Source organism: Cebus imitator, unplaced genomic scaffold (genome assembly GCF_001604975.1).
Source record: "Cebus imitator isolate Cc_AM_T3 unplaced genomic scaffold, Cebus_imitator-1.0 Scaffold92, whole genome shotgun sequence".
In the NCBI taxonomy this organism is placed as follows: Eukaryota; Metazoa; Chordata; class Mammalia; order Primates; family Cebidae; genus Cebus; species Cebus imitator.
The window spans coordinates 5,305,716-5,330,018 of record NW_016107407.1 but is presented as its reverse complement, the minus strand read 5'-3'; the positions used below and the strand labels follow the sequence as shown (position 1 = coordinate 5,330,018).

The 24,303-nt window shown below is 33.6% G+C and overlaps 2 protein-coding genes across 18 annotated transcripts in view; both read left to right on the top strand.

Annotated features, from left to right (window-relative positions):
* The window catches only part of ZEB1 (zinc finger E-box binding homeobox 1), a 199,542-nt gene that overhangs the window by 43,972 nt on the left and 131,267 nt on the right, over nt 1-24,303 (top strand). For 3 of the 17 annotated variants that reach the window (XM_017535420.2, XM_017535418.2, XM_037740931.1), the window contains exons 2-3: nt 5,148-5,303; nt 19,937-20,079. The exons of 12 other annotated variants lie outside the window; for them this stretch is intronic. The gene's annotated coding sequence lies outside the window, so the exon portion shown is untranslated. The remainder of the gene's footprint in view (nt 1-5,147; nt 5,304-19,936; nt 20,080-24,303) is intronic. 2 more of the 17 variants (XM_017535421.2, XM_017535419.2) reach the window with 1 other exon arrangement.
* Nucleotides 20,029-24,303, top strand: part of LOC108309212 (proline-rich protein 13-like) — a 55,280-nt gene continuing 51,005 nt past the window's right edge. The window contains exon 1 of the mRNA XM_037740935.1: nt 20,029-20,079. The gene's annotated coding sequence lies outside the window, so the exon portion shown is untranslated. The remainder of the gene's footprint in view (nt 20,080-24,303) is intronic.

Genomic DNA, 24,303 nt, shown 5'->3' with positions numbered 1-24,303 from the left:
GGAATACTTCAACAACTAGACCTAAATATAGATGTTTGCTCTTGCTTTTAGGAAGCCTGTCACAATTCTTGGTGAAAAAGTAGGCATGCACCCACAAACCTAGAACATTGAGGAATATTTTAGAATAATTACACTTTCCAAAAAACTCACATGATTTTAGGAAGACTGTGCTTTACTATATACTATATATATACACATACATAGACATACACACATGTAGATGCATATATAGTTACTCTATGGGTATGTGTGAGTTAGCCTTCAGTATCCTCAGGTGATTGGTACCAGGACCTCCCTCAGATCCAAAATCCAAATACTGTGGCATGGTATTTGCATATAACCTATGCATGTCCTCCCATATAGTTTATTTACTTATTTATTGAGACATGGTCTTGCTCTGTCACCCAGGCTGGAGTGCAGTGGTACAATCATGACTCACTACAGCCTCAGCCTCCTGGGTTCAGCCAATCCTCCGTCTTCAGCCTCCCAAGTAGCTAGGACCACAGGCACATGTCACCATGCCCAGCTAATTTTTTAACTTTTTTGTAGAGATAGAGTTTCATTGTGTTTCCCAGGCTGGTCTTAAACTCCTGGGCTCAAGCAGTCCTCCTACCCTGGCCTCTCAAGTGTTGGGATTACAGGCATGAGCCACTGCACCCACCCAACCTCTTGTATACTTTAAATCATCTCTAGTTTATTTATAATATTTAACCCAATATAAATGCTATGCAAATAGTTGTTATATTTTTATTTGTATTATTTTTTGTGTTTATATTTTTTCCTGAATATTGTGTGTGTGTGTGTGTATTGAGATACTACTTTGTGATCTAATCTAATTCACGTAAAACTCCGTAAGCATATATTTTTTGTTTTAGTAGCATAAGACTTGGTTTTAATATGTATGCTAAAATATTTTATTATCTTTTTAATAATAAAAGGTAAGACTATTTTATTCCCTTTTGGTTCATAGACTATGGGAAGTGGAGTAGGGAGTGTAAGTGGTGGCTGTAGTGGTGGTATGGTGGAACTAATTTGTTTAACATCACTGCCTGTCCAAAAGAGTTTTGATGAATGATTTTAGGTGTTGTCTAATAAGTGCTCTGACTTTTGAAACCAGTTGAACTAGCAAGCATGTTGTGCTTTACTAGAAACATGTAAGTTCTGACTCTGAGTAGACAATGGAATCTAAATTGAGTTAGTGGAGGACATATCTTTACAACTAAATCTAAATTGTTTTAACTATTTCTTTTTTAATCTCGTTTATTTTTCTTGTAAAATTAATATTTTTGATTGACCAATCATAGTTGCATACATTTATGACTTACAATGTGATGTTTTGTTATATGTATTCAATGTGATGTGCTTAAAGCATGCTAATTAACATATCTGTCACCTCACCTATAATATTTTATAGTGAGACATTTGAAATTTACTTTTATTATTTCAAAATACTTAATACATTATTATTGACTGTTGTCAACTTGCTATGCAGAAGATCTCAAACTTATTCTTCCTCTCTACCTGAAACTTTGTACTGCTTGATCAACTCCCCCACCACCCTCTAGCCTCTGGTAACTGTTGTTCTATTCTCTACTTCTGTGAGTTTAACTTTATTAGATTCCACATATAAGTGAGATCACAAGGTATTTGTCTTTCTTTGCCTGACTTCTTTCACTTAGCATAATATCCTCCAGATTCATCCATGTCGTTGCAAATGACAGAATTTCCCCCTTTTTAAATGCTGAATTGTTTTCCATTGTGTGTATATACATTTCCTTTATTCATTTATCCACTGATAGACACATAAGTGTTTCCATATCTTTTCTATTATAAATAATGCAACAATGAACATATGTGTGCAGATATCCCTTTGACATATTCACTCCAGTTCCTTTGGATACATAACCAGAAGTGGGATCAGTGGATCATAACAGTTCTATTTTTAGGTTTTTTGGGGGAAATCTCCATACCATTTTCCATAATGGCTGAACTAATTTATATTCCCACCAACAATGTGCTGTTTAAGAGTCTTTTCTCCACACCCTGTGCAACATTTACCTTTAATCTTTTTAATAAAAGCTAGCTTTTATCAAAAGATTGGACAGGGTGTAAAGTAATATCGCATTGTGGTTTTAATTTGTAATTGTCTAATAAGTGATGCTGAGCATTTTTTCATGTACCAATTGGCCATTTGTGTGTCTTCTTTTGAGAAATGCCTGTTCAAATTATTTGCCCATTCTAAAAAATTGGGTTATTTGTTTTCATGTTATTGAGTTGGATTTACTTAAATATTTTAAATATTAATCCCTTATTAAATATATGATTTGCAGATATTTCTTTTTATGTTTCCTATTTACAATTTTTCTGGACTTCTCTTGCTGCTCACTTATATAGAGTTGGGATGAGTTATGTCACCTGAAGCAGTTAAGATAAGACTATTTCTACTGCTATCCATGTGACAGGCTTACTTTGTTACATAATCCAGTGAAAAACAGGATATATAAAAAAGGGTGTGAAAGAAAAATAGATGTGATGCCATGGAGCATTCTAGGGAGTTATCTTTTTTAGAGAGAGTTTTGATAAAATTTTATATGTTTTTAAAACTCATGTTCTTAATCTGCAGAGTTGGATATAAGACTGAGTGTCTGTCTTAAAGCTAATAGTATAAAAAGAGAAGTATAAAATTTAAGTCAGTCATACAACTTTCTTTCCCTAACCTAACTTTATGAATTAATTTTTTGCAATTTCTGGAGCTAATGAGCTGAATGTTTAAAATTTAGCATGTAGGTTAAAAAATTGAAATTTTCCTAATACATTTATATCTCTTTCTAAGGTATAACTATTTCTTTCTTTGATTATAGTACAAGGAGCATGTATGGTTCTTAAGAGGCCTTGATTTTGCTGCCAGCTAGTTATGTGACTTTGGGCAAATAATGTCATATGGCTGGACCTGTTTCTTCATTTGTAAAATTGTAGATGGTGATAAATCCTAAGACTGTTTTTTAAAATTTTTTTGTAGAGACTGGGTCTAGCTTTGTTGCCAAGGCTCATCTGAACTGATTTCAAGCAGTCTTCCCCACCTTGACCTCACAAAATGTTGGGGTTACGGGCGTGAGCCACCATGCCTGGGCGAATTCTAAGACTCTTATAATGGATGAGTAGAATATATTTAAGATTCTATAAACACACAAGTCATTTGTTGTTCATCATCTGCTGGAATGTGAAACCATCTTTCTTGTGTAGGTGTGTTACCAGTAATGTTATTCACACCAAGGGGATCATTCTGTGCTTTTTAATTCGTGATTTTATAATCTGATAGTGACTTTTCATTATGACTCTTGTATTTCAAATTAAATTACTGCCATTATGATGGGAATTATTGGGAAGAGTTGAAATGAACATATTTAGAATTGCTTCTGTAATACTGCAAACCCGATACTTTGTGGGGGAGGTGGAGGAGATATCTCTATGTTCTGTAATTTCATTTGACTAAGGAATTTATCTTTGATCTTCTTCCAGAGTGAGGACATGAATACTTAAACAGCTATATTCCATATTTAATCACAGTTTGCTTAGTGGGTTTCATTAGGCTAAATAAGAAAAATGTAGTTGTGTATTTTCTGCTTTAAAAATGCTTCTTGATACAAAGTCTTCTCAGATCAGTCCCACATGTGATAAACCTATTCAAACTATTAAACTGCTCCAATGTGCTTGTTTCTCTCTTGGAAATCTATCCATTTATGTGTCTTTATGTACCACTCATTCTCCCCCATCATGTTTTATGTTATAAGCTCCTTGAAAAAGAAGCGTAACCTTTCCATTGTATCTCATAGCACCCAGGAAAGAACTTCGTTAGTCTCTGAATAGTTGATAAGTGTTATTCCTATTGAGGATTTTGGATTTAAATTATTGGAGTGAATAGAATAATGCTGTTTCTAGTATATCTAACTGAGGGTCAGTGTTATTAACTCAAAGGCATGGCAGTTTTATTAAGCTCTAGGCTTTGTTTCTGAAGGCAGTTTCTCTTAATTCAATCATAAGCAGATTGTTCACTTTATATTCTCTGATATAATGGCTTGGTGTCAAGTTATTGGTAGGTAAACATCAGGATATATGTTGGATAGATGTACATGCATGTGTACACATGCACATGTGTGTGACACACAGAGAGAGAAGGATTACACGTAGAATATATAATTTGAGGTATGTGTAATGTTTATAACTCAACTGAGTCCTATAGAGCTATCTAGTTATATGCACTTAATTTTGGATCTTTTTATAGCTGAAATTCAGAACCAATTTTTAAGGAAGGTAAAGACATGTTTTTCTTTCCTTTCATGTTTTCAGTTTAGCTTTGATTTTATTTTTGCTAAAGACTTAAATTATCAACAGTAACTATTGAAGTGGGCCAACTTATAGCTGAGCACAAATTATGTTAGGGCACTGAGATATATCTTAACAACATTTGGGAACAATTTAATGTGTCTAATATTTGAGAAGGGTCAAAACAGACTGTACTACCCAATCATCATAAAGCCTGTGGTCAAAAATCATATATAATTGGCAGACCCTATGAAGAGTAGCTCTAAGAATCAAGAGAGAAAGAGCCTAAGTTGGTACAGAAAAGGAGCTGAGTCATTTTTGCTCTATAATTAGAAGTTGGTAACCTCAAATTTTGTCTTCCCAATACAGGAAGTATCGTGATCAGGCAGGATTACTCTAAAATGTAACCTCTGACTTCTTGTGGTATGTTACAAGCAGTTGATGATTTAATAAACAGGTAATACTGTCAGAGTGTCTCCAGACATTACAGTTAGCTTTTAGGTGAAGGCAGTGCTTGACAGAACTTACGTTTGTGACTCCATAATTTATTATGTCATCTATTACCATCCTTGTCATGTATTAATTTGGGTTTTAGGATAATTGGGGTAACTTTTTGGTGAGTGATTGAAATTTTCTTAAAAGCGTTTTCAGAAGGTACCAGAATGCTATGGGATTTTGTTATTATAGCATGTCTTCTCAAATATAATATTAGGACTGCTTGAACAGGAGGTAAATCATATTCTTTTTATTTTTCCAGTTTAGAGTTATTGCTCATTATCATTTGGTGGGTGTGGGAACAAGTTAATAAAGTTTGGGTAATTTAGTTTTCAGTTTAAATTCTCAACTGGCAATTGGCCGAAAACTCCCATCTGAAGACATGATCATCCAAATGTCATTTTGTGATTTGGCTACTGTCTACTTGACATAGGAAAGCACTATCAAGAAAGACTAATGGAGTGACTATCAAAAGGAAGTCAATGGTAAGAGTTTTCATTTAAATTATGTGTGTGTGTGTATGTGTGTGTGTGTGTAAGACCTACCAGTTTATTATATTTGAATTAAAATTTTAGAACTTTAAAAATCTAAGACATAATGACAAATTTTTGAATTTTATATGTCTGTCACTTATATTTTAATAAAACAGATGCAAAGAATGTTTTATAGATAAGCAAGAGATTTTACATACTTAATGCTGATAAATAGTATAAAAGTATGGAAAATTAGTTATATAGTTCATATGTGGTTTAAAATTTCAATTTTTATAGTTTTGTTGCAGTTATTTAAAATAGTGTATTACAAATATTGCTTGACCAAAGTTTAACTTTTAAAAAATGTATACTAAACTGAATTTTTCTGTTCAGTTTCATAAGTGCTTCTTAAAGTAGACATCATAAATCTTATAGTAGTCTGTTGAATTGTTTTTTTCTTTCACTGTAAAATAGGAGGAAAGAAAAAAATATAGTATTATATGACAAAATCTATTTAGTTTAACATAAATTCTTTAGAAATGTATAATTGCTACTATACTTTGGTGGAAACTATTAAATTTGTAAGATAAGATGTTTATACTATATACCCAAAACAAAGTGGAGTAGCTGTTCATAGTATGGCACAGAATCAAATTTTGATGATGAAATCAGACATCTGTCTCCTGCCTTACGCATGTTCCCACTGAGAAAATAATTTCTAAATTTGGCTACATTTTCATATGCTTCAAATGACCTTAAATTTATATTTTTCTCCTGAATATAATTGATTCCTGCATATTCCTTTTTGTGGATGTCTGTATCCAACGAGATCCATGATTAGTTAATGTTAACTTTGGATAAGAATGGAGGTGTAGGATCTTAGAAAGTTTGAAATCTTTAAGATCGATGTTTACCTGAGCTTATTTCCAGTGTGTCCACGGGCATAGTAGTTTTATGATAACAAGATAATAGCTGATGAAGATTAGCATGTTAATAATAGATTATAATTCTGTTAACCATTCTATTGTCAACTGTGTGATTTTTGCGATTGACATAGTTTGAGTAATTTTTCATGCCCAATTAGAGATGGCAAAATTATGTTAATTGAATTTGACCATGTTCTTAGCTGTTTTCTAGAGCTTAATAGCAAACATATCAGGAAGAGTTCTTGTGACAAGCACCCAGCACAGCATCTTTCATTATGTAATTATTCCAATGTTTACAGTGAGCTAAGTACTTGGGATGGCAACATACATACTTTAGTCCACCTGTCCAGTAATTTTTATTTGTATAGACTGTCTACTATGTGCCCTCCATTTAGGTAGGTGCTGAGGATAAAATGGTGGGGTTAAAAACAGATATTCCCTAACTGTTCTTGAACTTCCACGGCCAGTGATAATTACAGTGATGATATAATTACACACTGCAACTGGAACCAATACAATGAAAAGGCGTGAGTTCCTATGAGGGTAGGAACAATAAAGCTATTTTATGAATAAAGCACAGAACCCACAGATTTATTTATTAGAGTAACTTGATAACTTGCTTTTAAACTTTTAAGGTTAATAATTCTATTAATATTTGCTAAGCCAAGCATCAGAAAGACTGAATTCTAACCATGGAGAAATAGATTCTTTTTATGCTGCTATTCTATTTTCTTCGATTTCTTGAGAATTTACAACAAAGCCCTGTCAAAGCAGGGCTTTGTTGTAAATTTCACTTATGGGAGAGTTCTTAGAGGATTTCAGGAATGAATGACTTAAAGAAGGACACTGATTTCCTCAACTGAATTTAAAATTGTTACATGCAGACATTTTTAAAGGTAGTATGATTTCCTTAATCAAATCAACTTTATCTCTTTTTAAAGAAGGGAATGTTAACATTTATGTTTTCATACACACACACACGCACGCACGCACGCAGAGGCATACATGTTGATTACATTTTGGATTTTGGAAAATAAAATGGTAGAGAATTTGGATGTCTGAATATTTATGCTTCATCTCTGCAGTAACTTCTAAATTTAGTTTTTTTTTTTCTGGATATACTCAAAAGAAAGTCACCAACCTGACTTCAAGTATTCTAATCTTAGAGATCTAGGCAGTCCCCCTTGTCAGTGCTAGGAGAAAGACGTCCTTCCCAAACCTTCCAGAAAGAGTGTGTTGAGGAAATATTCCTTGCTGGATAACGTGCCTTGGAATGTACACACTATTCATTTTTCTTTGACAGCTCTTTTTGGTTCCGTGTAGTTGGCTTTGATGGATTCATGATGCCTAGTAGAGAATTTGGTATTTAGCTGCAAAAAGACATTTAAGACATAGTTATGTAAATATTGCAGATGGAGGATGATACATAGCATTTCTTTTATCAAAATGAATTTGAAATGACTTCTTTCTGAAAATTCTACCGGTAGTCAATTTTTAACTGTGTAACTTTTCAATATAGGAAATAACCAATGTCTGATTGGGTGTGTATGTTGGAGTTTAATGGCTTTTCTTTTGAATTTGGGGGGCTTCTGCTATCAGAAGAAATGAATTGTGATTAACAGTGGTGTTAGAATAAATGAATTGGAAGTTTGAATGAGAAAAAACTTAAAGTTACTATTTATAGTTATGGAAAAGAAAATATTGTTTTCAGTTTAATATGAGGAAGAACCTATTAAATGTAGAAAATAAAATGGTGTACTTTTCTACATCCATTGTTAAGAATTTGGCAGAAGTTATAAAGAAGCTAAAAAGGAGGAGTTCCTGCTGATATAAGTCACAAGGATTATTTGAAGGACATACATTTCACAAAATGTATGTCACATCTTGTGAAATTATGATATTGATAATTATAAATATGTAAAACTTTATGTGAAATAGGTGTTCCTAAAAATATTAAGCTACTATTCATAGTGAGATCACTATTAAATAAATTTAAGAGACAGAATAGCAAATCACATTTATTCATTCAATAAATTCTTCCCAACAACCTGCTATATGTCTGTCATTGCACTCGGCATGGCATAGTCAAAAATAGGACTGATGTGATCCCATAGGTCTGGCAGGGAACATACACATTAAGCAAGTAATTACAATAAAGTATAGTGGCTTGTGACATTATAAAAACAAAGCAGTCCTTTCTTAAGGATACCATGAAATTGTTCTGTAGTATGTTAATAATTTAATCTGTTCATATTCTGCATGAAATGAGGTGGTGCATTTTGACATAAAAATTAGACAAACATTCCTTACAGTTAGTAGAGACTGAAAAAGTCTTATTATTTGCATAGCTTATTTAAAATGAGAAACTGCTATGGAAAGATCTACAGGTTTCTGAGATACCACGAAACATGAATAAAAGCAGAACAAACAATGTCTATCGTGCATATTATATACACTATAAAAGTCATTTAAGACAATTATATGAAGCAGTTTTACATTTAAAATTTCCAAGTTGTAGTAGTTAAGAAGATGGGCTCCAGAGTCGTACTGATTAGGTATGAGTATTAACTCTGACACGTACCAGTTTGCAATCTTAGGAAAGCTGTATAACTCCACTGTGCTTCAGTTTCCTTATCTGTAAAATTGGGATGATTAGAATATTTATCTTGTGGAAAAATATATTATTTGATATATAAAAATGCTAGATGAGTACCTAGCATATGGAAAGTACATAGAAAGGGCTTCATGTGTTGTTTTAATAACAATAATCGTTTTTTTCATTTTAAAAATATCCTGCTTCATTCATAAAGTTGTGCCAACTGAAATAATTGCAGATGGTCCTTAAAATATATATAATATATATTTCAGAGTGATATGTAAAGAGCTTTTATTACTATTGCTAAACAAAAGAAAGTCTATAATTCTCATCTAAGCTTTGGGGTCTCTTTAGCTGAATTTCAGCAGTCACTCAAAGGCTTTCTAAAGATACCATCTAGAGATATTTTATAACCTAATATCTTTTTTTGTTTTTTTGTGTTTTTTTTTGCAATACAGAAATATTTTTCTCTTACAGTGATGCTGAATGAGAGAAAATTATTTCAATACTATAAGTATGGTTTCCCATGACCACAATTAGTTCTAATGTAACCAGTCAACAGCTACATTAGACAGTCTATTGAAAACCACCAGCTATTAATAATGTGGCATAGTAGCCTGAAAGAAGTATGTTATCATTCTACTTAGGCCCTAGGAAGACAAGAGCCATGTAAAGAATATGTAGACTTGGCCGAGCACGGTGGCTCACACCTGTAATGCCAGCACTTTGGGAGGCTGAGGCAGGTAGATCATGAGGTCAGGAGATTAAGACAATCCTGGCCAACATGGTGAAACCCCGTCTCTACTAAAAATACAAAAATTAGCTGGGCATCGTGGTGCATGCCTGTAATCATGGGAGGCCGAGGCAGGAGAATTGCTTCACCAGGTAGTCAGAGGTTGTGGTGAGCCAAGATCGTGCCACTGCACTCCAGGCTGGCGACAGAGGGAGACTCTGTCTCAAAAAAAAAAAAAAAAAAAAAAAAAAAAAAAAAAAAACACTTAGATGTAAAGCACAATATATGAGACCTAGTTCCTGCTCTGCCACTAATAAACAAGAGATGTCTTAGGTATGTGAACCTGTTATGAGACCATCTTAGCATCTCAGCACCCTTATGTATATCGTGTGTATACACACATGTCCATCCGATATTCCTTCTCCAAACTGAAATGAGAGGAATTCATTAGGGTTGTTTTAATTTCCAAATTTACTGAGTAAAGACTTCTGTTCCAAAAATTATTTTGCATGATGCCTTCAAATTGATTTTACATGTTTCAAGGCTTCTCAGATATCCCTACATAAATTATCTAGTATTTCTGCATCACTTTGTGATCTTTTCATTAATGTCAAGTGTGATGTGTTTTTTTGGGGGGTTGTTACATTCATTTATTTATTCATTCAGCATTTATTTATTGAAGTGGTATGATTTTTTTAACTTCACAAGGGAAACATGAAATTTATTTAGTGCGCCTAATTTTTCAGACATTTTCTTGTTGATTAAAATTCTTTTTTTTAAATAATAGTTTCAACATGTACCAAATAATTTTTTTACCTTTGAATTAACTTTTTATAAATAAATTTTAAATAATGACTGTAGTCATTACAGACTCTGCTGTTGGCAACACTAGAGGGCATTTCTAATTCTTCAGATAATGTCATGAGTTCTCAGAATAATTTAACAGTTCATTAAAAAGCAGACTAGCATTTTAAGGGAAAGAAACTAAAGCATAATACATGTATTATACATATATAGATTATGTATATATTATACATAGATAATACAAATATCCATATATGTATATAATACATACATATTGGATATAGGTATACATACATGTCTGCTTTACCAAATGTTCTCACTGAATCACTACTCCTAAAAAGGAGGGGAGTATTTGTGATCTGCTCATTGAAGCACCACTGTATTATCCATGGAGGTGGAGGTCTATGCCCTGATATGTTTAGCAACAAGTGAACATTGAGTAAAAAATGTATATATATATACCCATACATACATACATACTCATCATCAGAATTAGTTGCTGTGCTTACTGAACTACTAGATGCTAACACAGTCATAATTAGAATAATTTTTCACATAAAAGAGAGTTAAAATAGATGCTGTTTATAGGCTTAGTAGAAGATTTAAGAACACCTATATTTTGAATTACTGTATTTTAAATGTTAAAATATTTGCAAGGGCTTTGAACACAAACATTTTTAGAGAAAGGATACTATTTAATATTAATATGCAATGATATGAAAGAAAACTTAAGTTTATAAGAATATTCAATTAGCCATAAAGAAAAACTTTTTTTTCTTAGGAAGATTTGCTTACTGTGGTGTATTGGGGAAAAAATCTTATGTATCATTAAGCAATTAACAAAAAGTCAAGAACCAGCAAAAATGTCCTAATTGTTGAGAAAATAAGGTGACAAATAGACAATCCCATCTTATGCTATAATATACTTTGTATAAGAGGGCATACATGATAACCACTACAACAGTGGCGGATGTGCAGGTGGTAGATACACAAGAAGTATAAGAAAGTCTTTCAAGTTCAAACATATTGCTACATGTACTTTACCCATTAGAAATGCATTTACATTTTGAAGAGGAGCATATAAATTCACATATCTCTGTTGATATGTATACCTATGATTCACTTAAATACCTCAGTACTGACTAAATATAAAATACTCTGTTATTCTATGTTTAGCACAGTGAGGCTGTAACACTTTACCCTCTTATTATATAGCTGAGACCAGTTGGTCTCTTTTAGAGAAGGGAATATCAGCTAAAGAAAGACACATTTGAATCATGAGATAATTTGCGAGAATGCAGACCCAAGTCATATGCTCTAATAAAACCAGAAGGCAGTATGTTTTTGTTGAGAAATGAAGGAGGTAGGAAGGTATCAACATAAAATAACCTACTTTGTATTGGTTCAGTGTACCCCATAAGCTGTCATCTCTGTTGTTTGTTTATTTGTTCTGAGGGCACAAATTATTTCATTTTCTGATATTCTCTTTCCTAAAGTATTGTTGGACTGGAAATTAATTTCTCCTCTCTCTTTGTGTGTCTGTCTGTCTGTCTCTTTCTCTTTATATTTATACACACATACACACACATACACACACACGTATGTATGTATGTATGTATGTATATGTATGTGTGTGTGTGTGTGTGTATTCTCTCTACACACACAGAGTAATAGTATGTGCAAGCCAAATTTAATTTTAAAATTAATCTTTTAAAGTGTTGGTAAATCTGTGCCAGTCACACACAGAGTAGTCTGTCATGTCTTTTGCATCCTTGCTTTGTATTGATTGTGAATGTTTGTTATGTAGTAGGGTAGGTAATTCCACTTTTATTTGTGGGTAGGTAATTCCTCTTTTATTTGTACTAGAATATATATGGCTTAGTAGATGATGTTCCAAAGGCTTGAATTTTTTAAAAACTTTATTGTAAAAAGTTTTAAACATACACTTAAGAGAGACTAGTGTAATAAACCCCATGGCCTAAATTTAACAATTAGCAAAATTTTGCCACATTTGCTTCATCTACTGTCTTCTTTTTCCTCTACTATTTTTATAAAGTAGATCCCAGACTTCAAGTCTTTACATCCCTACATTCTTTCATATGTATTTCTTTAAAAGAATGAGTTTTTCTTATATAACCACAATACTTTTATCACATCCAACAAAATTAATGATAACTACTAACTACCTCATATTCAGAGAAACTGAATGTTCAGCTTTTGACTGAAAAATGCCATTTTTACGTTTAGGTGATTCTTTCAGAATCCAACCAAGATCTATATAGCATTTGGTTGTTAGGACTGTTGTATAATGAAAAGGTCTTTTCTTTCCCACCACTTGTCTACCTCACCCACCCCCAAACCCTCTCCGTCCTCCTTCCCTCCCTGTTTCCCTTTCATGTCTTAATGACAAAATTGGGTAAGCTATCCTGTAGAATATCCCCCATTCTGGATTTTTCTGTTGGCTTCTCCCTGTTAACTTGTTCCTGTAACCTCTGAATTTCCTGTGAATTAAAAGTTGGCTCGAAAGACTTAATTTGTTTCAGGTTCAACTTGGTTTTGGTATTGAGGATGGAAGACATACAGGAATACTTCACACATGGAACTGTTTCTCCATATTGCATCAATCAGGGAGCATATAATGTCTGCTTGTCATATTCATATCAATGCTAAAATTGGGCAGTGGTGCCAGCCCAGTCTCTCTATTGAGAATTTTCTACCAATCTCTCCTTCCATTGAGAAAGTTGCTGACTGTTCACTAAATCAATTCTATCATTAGGGTTTGCAGGGGAATGCATTTTTTTAATCTGCCATGCCTTCCACATTTATTAGTGAAAATTCTTGTATAAGAAGAAATTCCCCTCATAAATTATACCTTTTTTATTTATCTGAAACAATGTATACTGGAAGGAAGCCTGATATCTTAAATATCATCTCTTAAATATCTAGTGTAACATTCCAAAGGTAACTTGAGATACTATAAGGACCACATAGCACCTTGAGTGCCCATTTTATATGTGACTCTGAGGACTTTCATAGAATAAACATATTTCTTATTTGATTGTAATGAACATTGTCAGTATTAGAATAATTTTATATAGTCAACATATATGCAATGTTGATCCTTTAGGGGTTGGAGACCTTTTCCCAGTTTTATTTGGTCAAATACATTATTTTGTGACTAACTGTGGGTGATAAGTTGAGCCTTGAAGAACAGGATATTTCATTAAATCAACAAGCTGAACAGTGTCATCTAACCAAAGCTGTAGAATAAATGGTGATAAACTTAAATTCAGGAATGAAACAATCACCACTTTGGTTACTAATTTATTCACCCCTCACCACTAGCCCCATTTTTATTTAACACTGGTAATGGACAAAACCTGAAGAAGAAATAAAACTAAAATATTTCATTTGTAAATGACCTGATTGATTATGTAGAAAAATCTACAGCAATCAGCTCTAAAATCATGTATTAAACAATAAAAATTTAATAAAGTACAAGATATATTGTATCTTTATACCAAGTGAAAATCATTCTGGAAAAATATCTCATTCAGAATTGTAACAAACAAAATGTAATACCTAGCAATACATTTGCGGGAGATGTTAGATCATTGGAAAAAAATATTAACATCCAGCGTATTTGAAACAAATTTAAGATTCAAATAAAAGGAGAGAAACTGTTTCTGAATCAAGAATATTGGCAAATCATTTGACTAAAAGTAATTTATAGATTTTTAGGTTTATCTCTAACTTCCAAAATTTCTAGTGATTTATTTTATAGTGATTCTGTAATGAGAAGTCTTGCCCTGCTAAATATAAAAAGGTTTTAAAGCAACAGTGTCTAAAACAGTGATAATTATGCAAGAATAGGTGTGTAACCCAGATACCAGAAGAGACCTCTCTCTCTCATAGCTTTAAGTATAAATTTTCTGGCTAGGCACAGTGGCTCACGCTTGTAATCCCAGCACTTTGGGAGGCTCCAGAGGGCGGATCACTTGAGATCAGGAGTTCAAGAGCAGCCTGGCCAATATGGTAAAACCCCATCTCTACTAAAAATACAAAAATTAGCCAGGTGTGGTGGTGCACGTCTATAGTTCAGTTACTCGGGAGGCTGAGGGTGGAGTGAGATGAGATTGTGCCACTGCACTCCAGCCTGGGTGACAGTGAGACTCTTGCCTCAGGAAAAAAGAAAAGTATAAATTTCCCTTGAAGCCCGACTTCATGGCCAGTGAGAGCCAAGAAATGTGGCCTGCATCCCGTGACTTATACAAATCCCTGTGGCTGACTCGGACCTCAATTCCTCTGTCTCTGTTTGCATGCCACCTTGGCTTCTGCCAGTGTCAATACAGATTAAACCAGCCCCTTTACTAGTTTCAAACATTTTGCATTTTGTGAGTTAAGAAATCCTGAATAGGTGATAGACCCGCAAATTATTTTCTTAATTTTTGAGTAGAGCATGCTGTCTACATTCATTCTTTTCTTCTACTCATACTTACTTAAATTAATACAGTTGCTTTCTTAAGAGGAATGCTGGAAAAAAAAGCTTGTTTCCATTTTGTAAAGCATACATTACTGGAGCATCATGAGAAATACAAAATTTGTCCCATTTATTAATACATACAATAACTAAATGTATGACAGAATATTCTTTCCTAAGTGAGAGTCCACTTAAAGGATATTTGTTCAATGGTGTTAGATAGTGGTATTCAGTGATACACCTCAAAACTAAGTGGTATTCAGTGATACACCTCAAAACTAATTAGACAAAAAATGTTTTCATCTGTATCTTATACAACCATAGCAATTTTTTAAAAGAGAAGGCAGCAGAGAGAATATCTTTACATCTCATATTTGAAGAATAGTAGAACTCACCCAGAAGATACTTGAAGATGAAAAATTTTTGTTAGACAAAATATTATGATTAAAAGAATAATACAAGATTTTGGAAACTGCATCAAAAATTACAAGGAAAGTGATAGTAGCTATAAGTTATATTGTTGTAAATATGCAAGTTTGATATCAAGGTTCTAATACATAAATGAGAAATGAAGATGACAGATCAAGAATGTGAAAGTAGGCCGGGCGCGGTGGCTCAAGCCTGTAATCCCAGCACTTTGGGAGGCCGAGGCGGGTGGATCACGAGGTCAAGAGATCGAGACCATCCTGGTCAACACGGTGAAACCCCGTCTCTATTAAAAATACAAAAAATTAGCTGGGCATGGTGGCACGTGCCTGTAATCCCAGCTACTCGGGAGGCTGAGGCAGGAGAATTGCCTGAACCCAGGAGACGGAGGTTGCGGTGAGCCGAGATCGCGCCATTGCACTCCAGCCTGGGTAACAAGAGCGAGACTCCGTCTCAAAAAAAAAAGAATGTGAAAGTAAAGAAATATGAATAATAAATGTGAGATTTTTTCATTGTGTTAAAAGACATAAATTTTTTTAAAAAAATCTAATATTTGCAAGTAAAGAAATCTAATATTTACAAGTAAGCAGTGCTAACAAACCCTTTTGGGAAATAACGTGAAAATACATGCTGAGAGTCACAGTAATGTTTAGAAATTTCATAATAACATATTAGGAAATACTGTTCTAATTAAAAATCATGCATATAGAAAATGCCCAACTTAAAGACTAATTATAGAACAGCAACATAAAATCTTACATTTAAATGATTATTTTTGGAGCCTATAGAATAACACTGTTCAGGAGAACTTTGTGGAGATGGAAATATTCTATGTTTGCACTGTCCAGTATGGTAGCCATTTGCCACCTGTGGCTACTGAGCCCTTAAAATGTGGTTAGGGCAACTGAGCAACGCCATTTTTAATTTAATGTTAATTATTTCAATTTAAATACATAAATGGGGCTAGTGGGCACAATTTTAGATAGTGTAGTTCTATAAATGAGGAGAAATGTTTGGCATAAATGAAAATAAAATAGTAAATTTATATGCCAGGATTACAAGTATGTACATAACTAAATGTACATATGGAAAGTGATAGTCACAATTAAAATATTTCTGTTAGGATTGAAGGAAATAGGTGATTTCTTTAAATGCTAAATTTTTTTAAAGGTTACATGATAGTAATGTGACACTTCAGCACTATACTATTCAGTATGGTAGCCACCAGCTTGATGTGCAATTTAAGTTTACATCTGTTTAAGTAAAATTAAAAATTCACTACTTTAGTCACACTAGCCACATTTCAAATGGGCAGGAGTCATATATGGCTAATGTTTACCTTTTCGGACAATGAAGCTATAGAACAATTTTGCCATTGCCAAAAGTTCTATTGTATAGTGCTGTAGAAAGAACTGGTAAAGGAATATACTGGAATAAGTCACTGATAATTTATTAGTCAGTAGTTTCTAAGGGCACATGTGAATTAAAATTGGAAATTGGATTCAGTAAAAAGTATAAAGGAGTAGTATCATAAGCTCATAAGCTATATCAGTACTCCTTTTGTAAGCTAGATCAGTGCTCCTTTTTAAATTTTTTTTGAGATAGAGTCTCACTCTTGCCCAGGCTAGAGTGCAGTGGCACGATTTCAGCTCACTGTAGCCTCCCCACCTCCTGTATTCAAGTGATTGTCCTGCCTCAGCCACCTAAGAAGCTGAGATTACAGGCATGTGCCACCACTCCTGACTAATTTTTGTACTTCTGTTAGAGAGGGGATTCTCCATGTTTCCCAGGCTGGTCTGGAATTCCTGAGCTCAAGTGATTTACTTGCCTTGGCCTCCCATAATGCTGGGATTACAGGCTTGAGCCACCGTGTCCGGCCTATACCAGTGCTCCTTGAAGAACGGGCTATGCTGGTTTGTTAATCAATCCATGACTAAATGCTTACTCTCAATTTCTGTATTGGTTTAAAAACTCATAGTCACATGATATGTCTGTGTCATTCAGGCACATCAACTATCTCCTCTGGTTGCAGGGGTGGCCAGTCTTTTTAACACAGCTGCCTGTAGAGTTTTATGTAGTGTGAGCTGAGTATAGTCATGAGTGGCAGTCCATTAACATGGGTCCACAATGGGGAGAAAACAGTCCTTCACTACAGATTGCATGAGAAACATTGGCCAGCGTTAAGGAGGGAAAGTAGGTTGTTCAGGGAAGTTTTGTAGGGATCTTAAAATGAGATATTAGTATGGTTTAGTAATCTATATTTGCAGGTGAAATGAAAAATTCAACACTAAATCCCTGAATTTGGTAGACTTAGACTTCATTCTCTGTAGGTAGAAATGAGGCAAAGGATCCATTATCCACAGCATGAGTAAGTTTCTAGTCAGTTCCTCTGTCTTGGGAGTTTGTTTTCACCCTCGTTGGCCTAGGAGATTCAACCAGCAAGCAGTCTTTTCCCTTCAGTAAGATTTCCAACTTTGTGTTGGCCTTTACCCCTTTTTAGCTTTTTTTGTTGTATTATTTGCACTTAGTTCTTTGTAACTGTTTTCACTCCTTCCCTCCAAAGTTAGTTCAGAGGCTTACAGGATGTTGAAAATAGGAAAATTGTTTTTAAATTAACTGAGATTTTGTGTACACTTATATTCTTTAGCCTAAAGTTTTAAATGTTTTTTTTTCACATTTAAGCCTGATTCCCTGAGACAAGATATGAAATTGGATTATTTGTGAAATGTGGAAAGCTTTTTACTCCCTGCAATCAAGGCATAATCTGTCCATGAAAGTGTTATTTTAGTGAATGAAGGGTGGATTTTGCTACCTGTTTTCTCACTGTGGTTTTGACCGTATAGCAAATGGTATCTTTTGCTATACGGTCAGAACCACTGTGTGAAATGAAATGCACCATACACATTGTCCAGTATGTTTTAAGTTCTAATTCTACATTTTGAGATTTTGGGGTCAAATGGAATCAAATACTTTATAAATAGTTGTTTCTTCTGATTCTAGTGGACTTATTACATGTTAGATTTTTTAAAGTATATATTCAGTCCTTTATCAGTACCATTAATCCGACGTTAATTTTAGCATTTCTTAGAGGTTTTTTTTTTTNTTGAGATGGAGTCTTGCTCTGTCACCCAGGCTGGCGTGCAGTGGCACAATCTCGGCTCATTGCAACCTCTGCCTCCTGGGTTTAAGTAATTCTCCTGCCTCAGCCTCCCAAGTAGCGGGGATTGCAGGCACTTGCCACCATGCCCAGCTTATTTTTTTTATTTTTAGGAGAGACGAGATTTCACCACATTGGCCAGGCTGGTCTCAAACTCCTGACCTCGTGATCTGTCCACCTCGGCCTCCCAAAGTTGCTGGGATTACAGGCATGAGCCACCACATCCAGCCAGCATTTCTTCTTTTTCTCTCTAATCTATCAAATTTGGAAACAGTTGGCAAACGTCTAAAGGAATTAAGTCTGTGTTTTTAATAATAGTTTTTAATAATAGTTAAAGGAAAACAAATGAATAATATTTTGTTTATTACAGTCAGACAAAATGTACATACTAAAATACATAAGAAAATCATACTGATAGAATGCTATCTTCTGATTTCAATTTAATATTATGGTAATGATTTATTTAGGCAGAATTATTGCTATAGACAATCATTGTATCACTTGATTTATATTGATCTACAGATGAAAACTGTTAATACTAAAGCATTAAAAAGGCATATTCCTTTTGGTCCATATTAATATTATTCTTATATTTGATACTTAATGATATATTTTAAAGTACTCTGCATGATTTCCTGATCTTAAAGCATCCCACTCCTTTCAAGGAGTTTGGATTATAATAATTTATTTATAGCATTTTCTCATTAATATTTTAAGATACGGCATTTTAAGATATTATATTCTTAACAATTATTTTATACATAATTAAACATTTATATTAGTTTTCAAACCCTCAGAACATTTGTAGGCTTTTGTTTCATTTTATGTAAGTTTGAATCTTAAGAATATTGACTAATATCCTTTTTTTCATCAAAAATTTTTTAAATGCTTATTATGTACCAGGACCTATTTAAGGTACTACAGATAATTAGTGTGTCAAAAAAGCCAAAATTTCTTTTCCTCTTGGAGTTTTACATTCTAGTAGATTGATTCTATTGTTGATTCATACTAAACTGATTGATTGATTATACTAGATTAATTTATTGATTCTGTGGCATTTAACACAATTCAGAGGGCTACTTTTCAGTTAGTTGTCAGGAAATAGCATATGCCATAATCTTGGAAGTACAAAGCGAGGACAGAATTCCTGGTGGCTCTGTCTAACTCATTGCTTTTTAATGAGTTTAGCTATACATTTTTTAAAATGGAATTTATAACTATGATCATTTGGCAACCTACAGTTTTTCTGTATTTTTATTTTTATTTTTTTTTAATTCTCAACTTCCCCATGATGGGATAGACATTGAACTAGTCATTTAAGGTTTTGGGTCTAAGGAGTAATATTTGAAACATGCAGTATTTAGGGGAGATACTTTTTGTGAAAGAAGAAAATGTGATTTTAAGAATACTCATGATTTTATCTAATTTCTGTTTTCAGAACTTCGTTTTGTAATATAGAAAGATAAACTTGATCCAAATGATATGATCTCAGTATAATCTTTTACTCTTCTCTCCTCCCTCAGGACAATCTTAAACTTCCACCACAAGAGGATTGTAAAGAGGTTCCTCCTGCACCAAGAAAGATCTGCAGATCTTTTTCAGTGTTCTTGGAGGTGTGGGGTGTGAGAACTTGATCAGTTTGTGTCAGCCACCTTGTTCTCTAAAGGTAAGCACTGTGTAGTGAGTGCACACTCGTGGGCCCAGGCTCCTAACCTAAGACTGGTTTTGGAATGCTCCATTGAGGGTGTGAGACCTTCAGACTTTCTCACAGAAGGGAGGCCTAGAGAGCTGTGGGTAGGACATCACAAATTTATCGAGAGGTGTTTTTTGTTATTTAGAAATGAAGCATGTCCTGGAGATGTATGGATGTTTTTGTTTTGTTTTACTTAAAAAAAATCCCAGTCATAGTAAAATCTGTTTTCAGTTTAGTCTGCATTTATTCAGTTAATGACTGCTGGAATTAATCCCACATGAATAATTTTTCTTGTATGTCTTGAGATATGGATTAAGAATTTTGAAACAATGACACCATTTAGGCAATCTAATGACATAATAGCTTCAGTGGATACAACCAGCTTTGAAGAATTACTTTTCAGGATCTTTTTGAAGCTATATCTTATCTTTACTTCAGGGAAAGTCCCTTAAACCATTTTGTAATCTGTATTACCCTTCAGAAAGTATGGAAGCAAAGGCCATCTAATCTTTAAAAGGTATGTAATCATAAAATTTTTATGTCAGATCTTAATTGAAAAGTATTACTTAAAATTGGAAAAAATTACTTAAAATTGGCAATTTCTTTCCTGTCTTACAACTTCTTCCTGTCTTCAGGAAATGAAGAATAGATATGTTGGTTCTATCAGGGAAACCTTATGAAGGATAAACAAATCAATGTCTGTGCTTTACTTCCAAATTGTACTATCAGAAAACCTTATTGTTCACTTACATAATCTATAGATGTCTCTCAGAATGACCAATCTTAAATTAAAGTGTCACTTAAATATAATTGACTATGGAGAAGAACAGAAGCATGCTGATTTTGAAAATGTCATTAATACTAGGATTAAGCTACTCTTAAACAAGAATACTTAGAATAACAAGAGACTAAATGTCTAGTAAAACATTTTAGATTGTAATCCCCAGTATTCTGTAGTATTAACAATGAGAACTTAAAGTACTGATGAAGAAATTAAACTTGTCCATTTCATTTTTCTTAAAGCTCTTAAAATGATCCTGAAAACTTTAGTTTTACAAAGTGTGAACTTCTTATGGACCATTAAATTGGGGAGTAATGTGCTGATTTTTGTCCGGCAACCCTACCTCTGATGCAGGATAATTTTTTTGTCTTTTCGAAACTGTTGCTCTTCCTATAGCTGTTTAATAAAAGACACTAAAGAGGAAAAACACTTGTGTGTTTGCTGTTAGAGTAAGAAAAAATTACAGCTGGGACCTTTTTGAAAAACCTTGAGAACCAATTTACTTTTTTTGTATGTAAATTGTTGAGGAGTTAGAACTCGCCTTGGTTACTTTAACTGCAGGTAAACTTAAAAGATTTAAATCTTCAAAATAGACATCATGTAGGGCTTCTTAGAAAAGAAATACAGATTATTGGGTATATAGAGATTGTATATATGTATACAATTTTTTTTGAATTTTTATTTGTGAGAGCATGTTAAATATCTTAGCCTTATAATAGCATAGAATAGAATGGACAAATGTGTTATCTCTTTTAGCCAGTTGAGAGAACACTTTGAATTAAATTTCCAACCTAATGAAAATTATAAGGTGGGTTATAACGATATAGGTTATTATTTCTTACCCAAACTAAAGGTTTATTATAACTAAAATACTTTTAATCTAAGAAGGCTCTCCAAACATACATCTTTTTAAAAGTGAGCTTTGTTTTATGATAGTACATATTTTAGCAAATAAAAGTTTATTTCACTATCCTAGAACTAGTGTTCTAATTTCAGATTAGTTTTGTAGCATGTATAAATAAAATGGGAACCTGTGAGATCTTGCTCTATAGTATCAAAAATAAGATCTTTTTCTAACAATTTTTACTAATAACTTATCCATCTCAATTCATAGAAGGTAATAAAATCAACTATTGTTCTATGATTTTGATCATGTGTAGGAGAGAAACACAAAATAATGGTACCAAGGGCTTCTTCCATTGAAACTAATATCTGGGAGAATATTTGATTCTCATGTGTACATATACACACATCCATATTAGTATTTTTTTAATCACATAAGAATGATTTGTCAAAGATCAGGTTTCTGATTTGTCTTTCATCAGTATTGGTGCACCACATTTTGTTTTTGTTTTTGAAGTGGTCTTAGCCAGTTCATGCTAGTCCCTACTAGAAATTTTGTTTCCCTGGCATAATCATGCTCTTTACCTACTCTGATAGCTGGAGGGAGGTGAGAGAAGCAGTCTTACGTGTTTGCCAATACTGATTTTTTTAGAGATGGGACAACAACAAATTTTTGTTTTTCGAGGCATCTAAACCAGCACAAAGATAATTTGAGCCATAAATAGCAGCTACATATGTAATTTTAAGTTTTTATTGGCCATGTTAAGAAAATAAAAAGGCAAAATTAGTCTTTATTACATTTTATTTAACCCAATATATATAAAAATATAATTTCAACATATAATTACTAGAATATTTTATGAGATTTTTTTTCATACTCAGCATTCAAAATCTGTGTTTTTTATACTCACAGCACATCTTATATTGGACTAGCCACAGTTAAAGTGCTTGATAGCCAGACATGGCTAGTTACTACCATATTCCACAGTTCAGATCTAGACAATGAATGGAATTCTCATTTTAGCCTCATCCATGCTAAAGTCCATTGTATGACCCCCCCCCCCGCCTTTTAGTGTTTCCAAATTTAGCAGAAGTAAAAAACAAAATAGGATGTCCAGTGTAGTTTGAATTTCAAGTAAATAACAAATAATTGTTTAGTGTAATTGTGTCCCATGCTACATTTGGGGCAAACTTTTACCAAAAAAGTTACTGCTTATTTAAAATTCAAATTTGACTGAGTATCCTCTGTTTTATTTGACAACCCTTCTCTGGTTTAACTTGAGAAGAGGACATTATCAGGCTGCCTGGAATCTTAGACGACTAGAAAATAAAGTATCTCTTCCTCTGTGCAGGATTTTATTAACCCTCCAAAAATCAGCCTGTAAACTAGAAAAAATCTGTAGCCCATTTCTTCCTAATTATCTAGTAGGTTTAAGACAGAAGAGGCACTTAGTCCATACATATTTAAACATTTTAAATCAAAATTATTTAGGTATAAGGTTTATGAAATTTTATAATTTGAATGATTACTTGAATTTATAAAATATAGATCATCTAACAGCACATTGCTGCTATCATTTTTCTTGAAACTAGTGCTCCCTTGGCAGTTACCACAGCAATTTTCAGGGTCTCGGCCATTTCAAGGTATTTTCCTACCATTGATTTCCATTGCATCTGTCACATAAATCTCCGGTAGTCAAGCATTAACACAAAATACAAGGCTACTGAATGCCAGGATTAGGCTTACTTCATTACAAGTATTTAAGTACTTGTAATTCTTTGCTCTGGTGTTGACCATTGGATCCTGACCAGTTCAACAGTCAGTCTCCTAAGGGCTTCTTTTGCAGAACGAACATCTTTTCGTTTTCATTCTTTAACATTTTTAATGTATTAATTTTAGTACTATTTTTGAAGCATACAGTCACCTCCTTAGTAGCGTGGATCTACCCTCCTTAAGCGCTGCAGAAAAGACTGTTTGTCTCCAAAGACAGCCATTGCACCACCTCCCTCTCAGAGAATACTTTTCTTCACAAGCTACATGACTCTAGGTGACGGGCCTACATTATTATTTACGTAGGCAGATGGATGCCAACTGCCAGAACAGGGTGGTATAATTTAGCAGTTCTGAGGCTAAGTTATGGTGCATTCCAAATCCATTCACACTTAGGAGAATGTACCCAAGAGTGTGGGGATGTTTACAATTACTGCATTTCCTTCAGAGAACAAGAACTACAGGTAAGTTTGTGTGTGTGTGTGTGTGTGTGTGTGTGTGTGTGTGTGTGTGTGATCGAAATAAGTATTTTTAAATAATAAATTTCAGGATGTGAAAGTATTGTCCTTCCCCCAAAACAGTCACCTGAAAGGTCTCAAATATAGTTTTCAGTATATAATGTTTTTCTTCCTCACTCTAAGAAGGAATTGGAGCTGGTGGTGATGGTGGAGTTGGGATGAGGGAGACAACTTATTGTCATTTGAAATCTGTGGATGTCACACATTTTCATGTCTAGAAATATCCTGGGTTTATGTAAGAATCTTATTTTGCCTAATCTCTAATGTCTAAGGTATGAATTATT